Source organism: Amblyomma maculatum, chromosome 2 (assembly GCF_055883805.1).
Source record: "Amblyomma maculatum isolate TAMU_Amacu chromosome 2, ASM5588380v1, whole genome shotgun sequence".
In the NCBI taxonomy this organism is placed as follows: Eukaryota; Metazoa; Arthropoda; class Arachnida; order Ixodida; family Ixodidae; genus Amblyomma; species Amblyomma maculatum.
Genome location: NC_139345.1, coordinates 142,768,366 through 142,782,619, shown reverse-complemented (window position 1 = coordinate 142,782,619; position 14,254 = coordinate 142,768,366). Strand labels below are relative to the sequence as shown.

Genomic DNA, 14,254 nt, shown 5'->3' with positions numbered 1-14,254 from the left:
AGCTGGCCATCTTTTTTCCATTAAGCTTCTGAAGACATCACCTTACAGGCCATGGCGAAAGGTCTTGTGGAGAAATTCAATGGAACATTGAAAACTATGCTGAAGAGATTGTGCCAAGAAAAACCTAGGTCTTGGGATAGGTACCTGGCACCGTTACTGTTTGCATACCGAGAAGTTCCACAAGCAAGCCTTGGATTTTCTCCTTTTGAGTTGATTTATGGCCGTCATGTGCGAGGACCACTAACAGGGCTTAAGGAGCTCTGGACCAATAAGCATATCGATGGAGATACTCGGTCAACATACACCTATCTCGTCGAGCTCAGAAACCGTTTGGAGGACACGTGTAAGATTGCTCACGAACAACTAACACGAGCACGTCAGAAACAGAAACTGTGTTACAACCGGAAAAGTCGTCCCAGAAAACTGACCCCAGGTGACAAGATTTCTGATTTTGTTACCGACCGAAGCCAATAAGCTGCTCATGCAGAGGGAAGGTCCATACGATGTGATAGACCGCAAAAACGATGTGGACTACATCGTGGACCTAGGACATAAAAGGAAACTTTTTCACATTAGTATGCTGAAGAAGCATGAAGAATGAAACCCTCCGACTATTCATCCAGTCTCAGCAGCTGCTGAACTCGACTCCACCTCATTGGACCTGGAGACCCTCGATGGTGACTCAACTAAGCAGCTGCCTGCGAGTCATCATCGTAGGATTATGTCAAGAGCTTCGAGGAAGGCCAAGTCACCACCAAGTTGTCACCGCGACCAGCAGGCAGCTGTGCTCATGCAGGGTTCACGATCCTCATGAAGTACATCGGTGCAAAGTTTGGTGAGCTGTATATGAAGTGTAAAATAGTGTTTCTGGTAACTAAAAACAGATTTAAAAACGAACACGTGTGTTGGATTGTGAAGAGTTTTGTGTGCTTCTGATTATTTAAGAAGAGAGCTTTGTCGGGCTGGTTGGTTCATGTTGAATGGAAGGAAGGAACAGCTCAAATGGACGGAACATGTAGGAAGGCGAGACAGACACATCAGCTGACTAACAACCAAATAGTTTATTGCGACACAAAGAGCAATATATAGCAGACAGCCAAAGCGCATAAGAAAAATCAATTTGCGACACAATCATGGTCCTGATATCACGTAGCGATGATCAAAACCGTCCGCGATTGAGATACGTGAGCTCTTGTGGGAATAGAGCTACGGACGGTGGGTTGACACACGTGTCACCAAGTTCGTGAATGTGAAAAGCCTCAGATATGAGGCGTGAGGTCAAATCTTTATATTTGGCGATAATTGGGGTTTAGTTCAAAAACGCCTCACAGTCCTTGCAAGCGATGGAATGGGTGACTATGCTATTTCGGCATGACTGGTTTTCTATGTCTTTGGCGTGTTCGCGCAGTCTATCATTAACGCACCGTCCAGCTTCCCCGATGTAAAATCGGCCGCATGAGAGTGGAATCTTGAAAACAACACCACAAAAACAGTTCACAAATTTCTTCCGGTGTTTCGTCTCACAAGCCTTCTTTCTACTTTCTTGGTTGACTTTCTTGCACAACCCTCCTAACTTATTCCTGGAGGAAAAAAGAAGCTTCACGCCGGCTTTGCTGACAATCTTTTTCAGGTTGTGCGAAACTTTATGCACATACGGTATGCACGCCATGTTCTTATAATTTGATTCAGAAGGTTTCACGCGAATCAACACACTTTGTCTGCGTCAGCATGAGCAACTAAAGGCTATTGGCCTCGAGATCGAGCAGAGTCGCCACCTTGCGGCTCAGCGGCGAAACCTACTCAGTGTGGATGCGTTTTCGCGTCGCGTGCCAGCCCGCAGTGATTTACGCGCGCATGCGGCGTGTACAGGAGTATTTTTGTTGGTTTCGCGGTTCCTGTGAGCTTTCGCTTACCTATATGCCTCTTGCAAAATTAATATGAACAGTCTATAACCCCATGCTTCATAAAAAAAATTACTTGTCCGTATCGAGCATATCATGCTTGGATAAGGACATCATCCATCGCGGTCTTCGGCGCTTGTGATCCTTTGACATGCAATGTCTCAAACGAAGTGGTACTGTCGCTACCGCCTTGTCAAAGCAAAATAGGTCGCTGCCGTCAATAAAAGTAAATGCAAACGCTCAGAAATCGCATATTCCCGTTTCTGGTTGGAATACCGCAGCTACTGAAACATATGCCATCGCAGACTGCTTCATATAGCAGAATGCAGTTTAAACAGACCACTCTATGCCTACTATGCCTTCTGTATTCACGATAGAATTGTGCGAGTAGTTTTTTTTTTTTTTTTTTTTTTTTAAACCTCTGTCGCGGTGTCTCAATGGTAAGGGCGCTCGACTGCTGATTTCGAGAACGGGGGATTCAATCACAACCGTTTCGAAAGGCGCTCCTCTGCTGTGGGATTTGACTACACAATAAACAATCCCACGTGGTAAATGTGGTGTTAATAATGACAAAAAAAAAAACACCAAAACCAGCCTCTGCAATCATCCGTTATAGCCGATGCCGCTTTCGTGCGGTAAACCCGGGCCAATATGCATTTCGTTTTTTTGTTGTTGTTGTCGCTGAAGGCTTCTGTGCATCCGTAAAAGTTTTAGTGAGCACATTTTGCTTTCGAGAAATGCTCGAATGTTTGAGAAACATATTCCCTGCACCTAATTGTTACCCTAAATATTACATAATACACCTAGATTAATGTACTTTACTGGTAGCCTATTATAATCATTATAATCCCTTTTCGTCCAAGTGCTGTCTTCCGAGCAAACTCGTCGTTTCTGACAAGGGGAGTAAAACAGTTTCATTCGGGCTTAAATATCAGTGTTTAGTTGGGGAATAAATATATAGTCGCATGATAAGATGACATCCATTTATTTCTGAATAGTTTTATATCCGGCATCTGTTTTGGAAGCAATCCTAATATTTTACTTCGCATAAGATTTAGTCACTGCTAAATAATTAGTGATAAATTTTAAGCCTGTAAAATTGCTTCCCAGAACATGACAGTGCCCATGCACAGTTTATAACGATGTCTCCGCAGCGAGTAATTCGTAGCTTGCACTTTAACGTTACTGAAAATTAATCCCTGATTATTGTAAATTCTGTCAAGTGTGTAAAAGTTCTCTCACACGGTGAAATTTATTGGCATTGCAAAACAAAATATTTACAGTACTAATTTACCGTTACATATTAACATCACACACATCAGAAATCCCTTATAATTTCCTCGGTATCAGGAAATTATTTACAGTTAGTGGCGCATGCAGTAATACAGTATCACATTCCATGACAGTGGTCGCAAAAAGCATCTCGGCAAATTCAATCCACTCAGCGCTGTACACGTGAACAATCAGCTTTCCTGTGCGGCGAGGTTTCCTGTAGAGTGTTGGCGTGATCTCATTTTTGGGGAATACTTGTGGTTCTCTGGGCCAGAGTTGTTGTGCACTCAATCTAAAGCAACTCGCCATGCAGTGCGCTGCCAGTGCTACATTTAACCTGCTTAATCCTCGAGTCAAGTACGATATTATGAACCAGGCTTTCTCGATTCAATCTAAGGTATTGCAGGTATCTGGGTGGGCTTGACACTAAATTCGCCGGACTCACTGGCATGAGACACGCGCAAACTGTTTAAAAGCCGATAAGAAAAACAAAGCTGTCATTAGGCAGGCCCAAGCATTGTGCGCGTGAACGCGGTAGAGCACAAGAAACGTGCAAAGTAAATCTGGAAGTCTGGAGGTTGCGTGCTTTGTTTTCCTAAAATTCGCTCTTCTTCTGCTGCATTGGCGAAATCTTTGGATGTTTTTCTGCAATATTGCAGAAATACTGCAGAAGACACGTTTTCATTGCTAACAAACCCGCCGTAAACCCGGAAGCAGACCTACGCAGCGTGCGTTTCTGCGAGTGCCGCCGGCTGCCGATCCGCACTACCGGAGTGACGGTGGCGCCACCTCTAGGTCGATCTCGCGGCGAATTGCCTTAATAAATGCTTGTCGACGCATGCGGTGTGATGTGCTGAGGAAAGAGACAGTAAACTTGAGGACTTAGCCAAGCAGATTCAACATATGCAGTTACAGATGCAAAATCACTTTCACCTCATGACGGAGGCGCTCCAGCAATTAAAGGGGGAAACCGCCAACCTAAATGCGAGAGTGACTATACTTGAGGAGAACAAAACAAAGTTGAATAATGGACAGACCGCCCAATAACATCCAAATTTGGCAGTAGAACTGTCGCGGGTATCGACGCAAACGACCGGTATTGCAGAGTACGCTGTCGCTCCGCGAATCAGCCCCCCTTGCTATAGCGTTGAAGGAGACCGGCGGCCCGGCCAAATTGCAAGGGTATCGCGCCTTCCACAGTGGGAAAGGGGACAAATCGAGAGTTACAACACTGGTGCAGAGAAACATAGCAACAATCCAACACGAATTAGAAGACAACGTCATAGAAAATGTCTTTGTAGAAATTCTAACAGGAAAAAAGGAGGAATCAAACACTTTCCTACTCAATATCTACAGCCCACTGAGACAACGGAAGGTCCGCTTCAGGGCAATAATGAACAAGGCACTTAAGATATCAGGGAACCAGCCGCTAATTATAGTGGGGGACTTTAACGCCCATCATCCGGAGTGGGGGTACACTAAGGAAGACGCAAAGGGGAGACAGTTGTGGGAGGACACGCATAACCACGGGATAACATTGCTGACTGATCCATTACACCCCATGCGGGCGGGGAACAGCGTTACCGCCGATACCTCACCGGACCTGACCCTGATTAAAAACGTAGAACAACGCAATGGCTAAATACGGAACTCAACCTGGGGAGCGACCACTCAATAGTGGAAACCACGTACGGTTGAAATCAGGAGTAAAGTCAATGGAAAAAAGTGCTTCCGGACGAAAATCACAGACTGGGACCGATTTAGAGAGATTATGGGGAACAGAGACCTAACAGAGATAGGAAATATGGAGGACTGGTGCGAAGCGGTAAAGAAAGACACCAGGAAAACAACTAAGACGCTAGAAGGGGAAAAAGCTCCGGAAATAGCGGATGCCCGACTCCTACACATGTGGGAGGCCAAACAGGGCATGGAACGTCGACTTAAAAGGCAAGGCAGAAACAACAAAAATCTCAGAAGAAGACTGGCGCGTCATAACAAAGAAATAGAAGATTACGCCTCTAAACTATGTGAACAAAATTGGACTAACAAATGTGGCGACATGAAAGGAATATGAACCCCCCACAGACGTGGAATATCCTAAGACATTTAATAGACCCTGAAACGTCCAAAACACAAGCACGAGTCAAAATGGCTAAGGTTAGACACGCATGCGAAGAGCAGGACGATGACATATTCATGAAGAAACTCGTCGAGACATACATAGGGGACACCGAAATTAGAGAGCTACCCGACTACCAGAGAATTCCAAATGAGAAGTTAGATGCGCCCATCACGAGAGCTGAAGTAAGGGCGGAGATAGCGAAACTCAAAACCAAGTCAGCTCCAGGGCCAGATGGAGTCACGAATAAGATGCTCAGGAATTTAGATGACAACTCGATAGAGGCCCTTACCAGCTACATGCAGAAATGCTGGGAAAAAGGGGAGATCCCACCGCTGTGGAAAGAGGCTACCGTGATCCTGATCCCAAAACCCGGGAAGCAACCGAAACTGCAAAATCTCCGGCCTATATCGCTCACGTTATGTGTAGGAAAGTGAATGGAACACATTAATCAGACCAGAATTTCAAATTATATGGAGGAAAAAGAGAAATGGCCAGACGAGATGTATGGCTTCAGGCCCCATCTGAGCACACAGGACGTCATGCTGCGGCTGCAGCAAGACATAATTAATTCCAGAACCAAATATGCGAAAGTCATTATGGGACTGGACCTAAAAAGGGCCTTCGACAACGTCAAGCACGAAGCCATCTTGGAAGGGCTCCAGCAGGCAGGAATAGGGCTAAAAACTTATCGCTATGTCAGAAATTTCTTAACGGACCGCACAGCGGTTATAACTTTCCAGGAAATACAATCTGGGGTGATTAGGCTAGGTAACAGGGGGACACCTCAGGGATCGGTACTGTCACCCACCCTTTTCAACATGGCCATGAGAGGGCTCCCGAAGGAATTGCGGAAAATTGGGAATTACAACTTAAATTACAGCCTGTACGCTGACGACATCAATCTCTGGATCAACAGAGGGAGCGACGCAGAGATCAATGAAACGCTGCAGGCGGCAGCAGATGTCATCTCTAAGTACGCGGCGGACAGAGGACTTAAATGTTCGCCTGAAAAATCAGAAACCTTCGTGTAAATGACAAGGCACTCAGGAACAAACCTCCCTCTGACCCACAGGTGTACGTGGAAGGAAGGGAGATACCAAAAGTAGAGACAATACGAATATTGGGACTCCACTTACAAACACATGGAAGGAACACGATCACCATTAAAAAGTTAGAAAACCACGCGACCCAGACATTAAACCTCATCAAGAGGGTCTCACGTAACGGAGGCGGCCTCAAGGAAAAAAACCTCCTGAGATTGGTACAAGCCTTCATCATTAGCAGAGTGGGCTACGCCACGCCATATCTGAACCTAAAGGCAGATGAGAAGAGAGAGATAGACGCGCTCATCAGAAAATGCGTTAAAAAGGCCCTGGGCCTCCCAACATGTACATCGACGGAGCAGCTACTGGCCCTAGGACTGCACAATACGATTTCAGAAATCACGGAAGCGGTTAAAAACTCGCAACTTGAAAGACTCAGCAGGACGCGAGTGGGAAGAGCTACGCTAAGCAACCTTGGAATAGCCACAGACAGGGGGCAAAAGGAAAGGGTTGACATTGACAGGAAAATCAGGGCGCATCTAAGAATCCCTCCCCTACTCAAAAACATGCACCCTGAGTTTAATAGGGAAAGGCGACAGAAAAGGGCGGAAGCGATAGGAACAATATATCGGAGCAAACCCCCAAATGAAGTTGCCTACGTAGATGCGGCAGGAAACAGACACAGTCGATACATGACCATAGCGGCGGTAGATGGGGGAGGCACCCTCATCACGGTGGCTACCATACTAGGGAAAGAAACCGAGATAGCGGAGGAAGCTGCGATAGCGATCGCTTGCGTTGGCACCAAAGCTAGATATATTATTAGCGACAGTAAAACTGCAATCCAAAATTTCAGTAGGGGGAGGGTAAACCCCCTCACCACCAAAATTTTAACACAAGGGGTGATTGATAGGACGATCAACATCATCTGGACCCCGGCGCACGAATCTGTCAGCGGTAACGAGGCGGCCCACAGTGCAGCTCGAGATCTCTACCTCCGAGCTGTACACGATGGCTCGGCTCAGGCAGAACATAATAGAGAAGGGCGATTAATCTCGTATCAAGACATTACAGAACACTACAGGCAATGCCGGAGGCGTTTCCCCCCACCAAACACGGCGTTAAATAGAGGTCAGGCAATGGCGTGGAGACGCCTGCAGACTGGAGTATACCCAAACCCAGTACTAAATAAACATATCCGATCGGACTGCGAGGACGATAAATGTAAAAAGTGTGGGGCGAGAGGAACCCTCGACCATATAATTTGGGAGTGCGCTTACTCCCCAGGCAGGGCGCAAAACAATAGCAGTAGGGAAGCCTGGGAAACCTTATTGCGAAGCTCGGACCCTGAGCTCCAACTCACCGCCGTCCAACTGGCAGCAGAGGCCGCCGGCGAAACCAAACCGGCCAGCATCTAATGCGACCATCCCGTGCGGCTGGGCCGCCAAGTCCCCTCCCCCTTACAGGGGGGTGAGACAGAGCGGCCCAGGCGGTGTGGTCCTTCTCTGTTGGACAATAAAAGTTTTCAACAACAACAACAACCCGCTTTTCTCGAATGCTCTTCGCATGTTCCCGGCGTTCAGAACCCACGAAGATATGTAGAGCTACAGTCTCCTTAACTTGTGGTGCACGTGGGCCACGCACTCTCAGCGTCACATTGCTATAAAACAAAGTGAAATGAATACCTCGCCGGGGTGGCGCAGTCATTCTGCTTCTGGACGCCGTCGGGTGCAGACGCAGGATGGTTGGCTCCTCGCGAGCTGTGGTAACGGCCAATGATGGCCGTGGAACATCGTTTTTGGAAGGAATTCAAGACTACAGGATTGTACTGCCACCGCTGCCTACCGAGGAAGGACTTAAAACTATGCTTGTTCTTCACTGCGACATCAATGGAAGGCCTTAAGATTTCTGCCAACCGATGAAAGACGCCGGTGTCATCGAACAGGTAGGGGGTATCGGCGCATACCAGATGTCTCATGTCTGGTTAGTCAACTTTCGAACCGAAGAGGCAAAGAAAAAGTTACTTGGCTTAGGGCACATCCTTGTTAAAGGAAAAACGTGCGTGCTTTTTGACCCCGAAAGGCAAGTGCACTGGTGCGCGTTCAACGTCAGCAACGATACGTTGAAACGCGCGTTTGCCGTATACGGCGAAGTGAAAGAAGTATCTGGCGACAAATGGAAGACCGGCGGTTTTCAAAACGCTGACTCGACCACCCGAGTTGGTCGGTTGATACTTCGAAAAGGTAACAGCCTGGATCGCATACCACATCAGATGCGTATCGGGAACGCCATCGTTTTAGTCGTCGTCCCAGGGCGGCCGCCGATATGCCTGCGCTGCCACAAGACTGGCCACATCCGGCGTGACTGCAGTGTACCCAAATGCAATGAGTGCCACGCTTTTGGACACGAAGAGGCGGAATGCACGAGATCGTATGCCCGAGCTGCTGGAAGAGGAGCGTTCGGCGATGACAGCGATCTGCACATGGATGAGGATGAAGCGGAGAAGGCAGCCTCGAACGCAGCGGTTGATAAACTAACAGACGCAGTGCAGAGCAATGGAGAGGGATGCGCTGAAGATACTCCTGCAACAAGGCTTAGTCCACCAGAGCCGGATACCACGAGCAGTACTACCGGTTTGCCGCAAGTTGCCCTGAACTCTACTGGAAAAGACAGTATGACAGCTATGGACTTTGATTTGGCGACGGCTAAACGGCGTCATCATGAGGTGACTAGAGAGAGCCAGGAGCAGCGACTGCGGCGTCTAGAACGTCAGTGGTGCGTCACCGATGTGAAGAAGCAGCGCGTCACGAGAGGGACATGATCGTCGTCGCTTCCTCGCGGCGACAACCCGGAATCCTAAACAATTGCGGGACGACACTACATGGCGCGGCGCTGTGCGCGCAAAGGTATACACTGGCGTCCTGGTCTTGCTAAGCGATTGCGTCGTTTGAAAGGAGCATTCTAGTAGCAGCGCTCAGTATCAGGGGTCTGTCCTCCAGAAGGAGGCAAAACCAACTGTTGCGACTAATTACAGAGCAGGAACTAGGAATTGTAGCGGTGCAGGAGACCAAAATTAAGAGTCAAGACCATAGACCGACAGTATGGTGCGCCCTTTCAGCAGTCGGTATGATGTTTGCGTGTGTCATATGCGGTAGGGACTTCGGCAGGTTGTATGCTTTTCATTCGCCAATCGTTGGGTGCGGTTGTGGAGAGCGTTGTGACCACTGATAGCGGTCGTTGGATTATCTGTGACATCACATTAGCTGGTTTGAAGTGGCGCATTATCTGTATTTACGCGCACACTAATTCAGATGAGAGGCGAAAACTTTTTGAGAATGTCGGCTATTACTGTGACACAGAACGTATGGTCGTTTTAATTGGTGATTTCAACTGCGTATGCACGGCCCGAGACAAGACTAGTACTACGCCTTTCCGAGATGCGAGTACTGCCTGTCTGAGTGACATAATTGAGATATGCCATCTTGATGATGTGGGCGATTGCATCGGGAACGCTACTGGAGCGCTTTTCACTCATTTCCAGGGAAGAAGCCACGCACGTTTGGATAGGGCATACTTATCTGCCGAACTAATACCATACTGCTGTGAATACCGCGTACAACCAGTGCCGTTTAGTGACCACTGTCTTGTTGTCTTTGGGATTGGAAAAAGAAATGGAAAACGAAACAAATTTGCATGGGAAAATTGGAAACTTAATGAGAGGCTTCTGAAAGACGATAGTTTTGTGGGACAAGTAGTGTCAGCTTTAAATGAGATACAATTTGCAAGTAATAAATCTCAAGGGGAAAAATGGGAAAGATTTAAACAAGAAATAAAGATGAATGCGATTGAACGATCGTGTGCTATAAAACAGCAAGAAAGGGTAAAAGAAAAGGCGCTTAGAAACGACCTAACGTTTCTACTGACGCATGAGTGCAAGCAGCCGGGCTCGTGCATGGAAGAAATCCGCTCCGTCAAGCAGATAGATAGATAGATGGATTTATTGAAAGTAAAAGGCAGAGAGGTTGGCCCGAATAATTCAAATCTGGCCTGCTACTCTGCACTGGGGAAGGGGAAGGAGAGAAGAAAGAAGGTCATGATGGGTGACGATGTGGGAGAAGGCATATGAAATATATATATACAGACACAGCAGCTTGCTTTACAAACGTGAATCAAGTCCGCTGGCGGTCAAATAATGGCAAAGAGCGCGCACTGCCTGGACGCCCTTGCCCTTGTCCTGCCAAGCGCCCAGCAGCAGTTCCTGCGACAGAGGCCTCTTGTCTAAACGCTTCAAGGAAGCAGCTAGCACATTTCTCTCGTTCGCATACTCTGGGCACACCAATAATACATGGTCCACGGTCTCTGGGACGCCACAAGCTAAACATTCCGGTGAGTCCATCTGTCCAATTAAATGTAAGTACTTGCGCGTGAAAGCCACGTTTAAACGAAGTCGATGTATCAAGCATGTCTGATGACGCGGAATATCACGCGGAACATTAAATTTAAATGTTCGATCGAGCCTTCTTAGACGGATGTGTCGGGCGTCTGGTTGAGCCCAGTAAGCTGCTGTAGCAATATTCATATAACTCTTTAGAAGACACGTCGTATCCGCTCTTGAAAAAGGCACAGCTGTTTGGAAGCCATTGATGAGTGCGATTTTCGCTTCAACATCGGCCTGCTCATTCCCATGGAGGCCGCAGTGGGCAGGAATCCATTGAAACATTATCATGTGGCCTTGCAGCTGGGCAGATGTGATGAGCTCCATAATGTTTAGAGCCATGGGACTGATAGGCAGTGTGGCGTAAGAAGTTTTCCAAAATTTGTAATGCAGTCTTCGAGTCCGTGAATATACACCATTTTTCAGGTGGTTCCCCACATATATAGCGAATGGATTCCCGAATGGCTACAAGTTCGGCAGCGGTTGATGTAGAGGTATGTCCCAAAAGGAAATGCAGAGTCGTTTTCTGAGCTGGTATGACCACAGCTGCAGCGGATGCCTGTGCTGACACAGATCCATCGGTGTATGCGTGAATATAACTGGAATATTCTGACCAGATGTGTGCCAGAGTAAGTTGTTTGAGTCCACTGATTGGTACCATTGATTTCTTTAGTATGCCAGGAACACGAAGGTGCACCAAAGGTTTATCCATCGTCCATGGTGGTTGGGTGGGACGATATGGGAGGGCATATCCTGTCGGTACTTGCGACTGATGGCAGCGGAGTGCACTTGTAAAACTGCAGTCCGGCCTCTCATCCAGAATCTTGCTGAGTGGGTGAAAACGGTGTCTTGTAAGTGCTCGTAAATATACACGAAGTGGTTCGTGTGACAAGTATATGGACATTGGGCGAGCGTGTGCCTCTTCAATTGTGCCTTTGTTAGAGGTGCATCTGGGCAGTCCAAGGCATATTTTCAGTGCCTGCGCTTGCACGCTCTCTAAAGCCCGCAAGCAGGAAATGCTCATACTAGAGAGTACTGGGAGACTGTACCGGATGTAGCCAACAAACAGAGCCTCGTAAAGCCGTATTAAGGAGCGCTCAGTTGGACCCCATTTGATGCCAGCTATGTAACGAAGTACATGGCAAAAATTAATTAGCCTCTTCTTCACCATAGCAATATGTTTGGACCAAGATAGTCGGTGGTCAATAATTACTCCCAAGAATCTGTGCCTGGAGACGTATGGTATTACGACTCCATGAAGGGTAATCGGGTAGCGGCTGACACATTTTCCCGTAAACGCGATCACTGCACACTTTTCTGCCGCTAAAAATAAACCTTGACGCCGTAAGTATATCGATGTTGATGACACAGCTCGTTGCAGTCTCGCACGTAGTTGTGGGCGCGTCGAACCAGAGGCCCAGATGCAGATGTCGTCAGCATATGCACTTATGTGGATGTTAGTTGGCAGTTCACTCACCAGGCCAATTAGCGCAACGTTAAATAAAGTTGGGCTGAGAACTCCTCCCTGTGGAACTCCACGACCGACCTGAAAGTGGTAGTATCTCCTTCAGGCGTAGTCATGTAAACAGAGCGGCCGCTGAGATAGCTTACAATCCACAAGTACAGCCGGCCACCAACTCCCACGTCGTCAAGTCCATCAAGAATAGCTTCATGTAGGACGTTGTCGTAAGCTCCCTTTATATCTAAAAATGCAGCAGCTACTAGTCGACGGTGACGCTTTTCGTGTTCTACTGTCGCCACAAGGTCGATGATGCTGTCGATGGAAGAGCGTCACCGGCGAAATCCAGTCATCATATTCAGATAAATATCATTACACTCTAGATACCACTCAAGTCTTGCCAGCACCATGCGCTCCATAACTTTTCCAACACAGCTTGCTAGGGCAACTGGCCGGTATGAGGTAAGTTCGAGAGGAGGCTTTCCAGGCTTCAAAAGAGCAACCAGGCGGCTAATTTTCCAGTGTTCAGGAACAGTACTGGAAGCCCATATATCATTGAAATAATTAAGTAGTGCAGTTCTACCATCCTTGCCTAGGTTCGATAAGGTTGAATAAGTAATCCCGTCAGGGCCAGGTGCAGATGAATGCCGACAGGAAGCAAGAGCGGCATCTAATTCAGTTATTGTAAAGGGCACGTCGTATTGATCATTGGGCGAAGGTGGTGCAAAAACCTCTGAAATTGGTAACTGTGCCTGGTTTGTGCCCACAACCATTTTACAAAAATATTCAGCTACGTCAACTTCATTGCGGCGTTGGTAAAGGGTCAGGGCACGAAAAGGGTGCCTTTCTCGCGGAGGTGCGCGCAAGCTTCTCGCAACATGCCAGATACGCGACAGGGGCTTACGGGGATCCAGTGATGAGCAGAACTGTCTCCAACGTTGTCGTCCTAACCTCTCCAGGTGACGCAAAACTTGTCGTTTAGCTCGGCGAGAAAGTGCGAGATCTTGCGCGGATTTCGTTCTTCTGTACTTCCTTTCAGCCCGCCGACGGATCGCGCGAAGCCGCTCGAATTCCACGTCGATGCTGGACACTGACACCGGCACACTAACATAACGAGTGTTCTCACTGAGAGAGGAAGTAACGAGGCCCTCTATTTGAGATGGTGACTGGAGGTCCACGCTGGAAGTCTCCACCGCTGCCCTAAATGCGGGCCAGTCTGTGTATTGCACACGAGGTGAAGTGGCAGGTGCAAACCACTTGATGCATATATACGTTGGTATGTGATCACTCCCATGTGTTTCCACATCACTACACCAAGAAACGGAGGGATGGAGGCTTCTGAAAACAAACGCCACATCCAAGCAGCTGCTGTAGGTTGTTCCGCGTAGAAACGTCGGTGAGCCGTCGTTTATATTGACGAGATCTTGCGTATGCATAAAGTCTGCCAGGTCTCTTCCTCTATTGCTCATTATTGCACTACCCCACTGAGGGTGGTGAGCATTAAAGTCCCCCACAATAATACGAGGAGCTGCACAACACTGGATTGTTGAAAATAGATATGATTTGTCCAAGCCATCTCTCGGTGGAATATAAGCGCCAATTACGGAACATACTCGTCCTTTCAGGGTTAACGTCGAACAAATGTAGTGGTTCGTGTTGTGGGGCTGCAGAGCATGGCGGACGTGCGCAATGTCTTGGCGTACACATACCAGCACTTTGCTTGTTTCGTTTCCTTCTCTAGACCATAGCAGAACATATCCAGAAAGGCGGAAAGCAGCCGGCATGTCGGGCTCACAGATCACAATCACAGGAAAGCGGTACTTCTGTACCCGCTGTCGGAAGTCACTCAGCCGACCACGCAGGCCTCGGGCATTCCATTGCATCACTACACTGCGGCGCAAGTGCATCTTCACAAAGGTGGGGTTAGTTTGTTGCGCCATTGTGAATTATTGCAATGCCGCCAAGAGTGGCTCAAATGCGTCCAAAAACTGAACAGCAAACTTTGCTGTTTGCGTGTTGATG

At 47.8% G+C, this 14,254-nt stretch overlaps 1 pseudogene; it reads left to right on the top strand.

Moving 5' to 3' along the window:
• The first annotated feature begins 8,079 nt into the window (after positions 1–8,079).
• LOC146200097 (uncharacterized) lies at positions 8,080–9,198 on the top strand (annotated as a pseudogene).
• Positions 9,199–14,254: the final 5,056 nt, after the last annotated feature.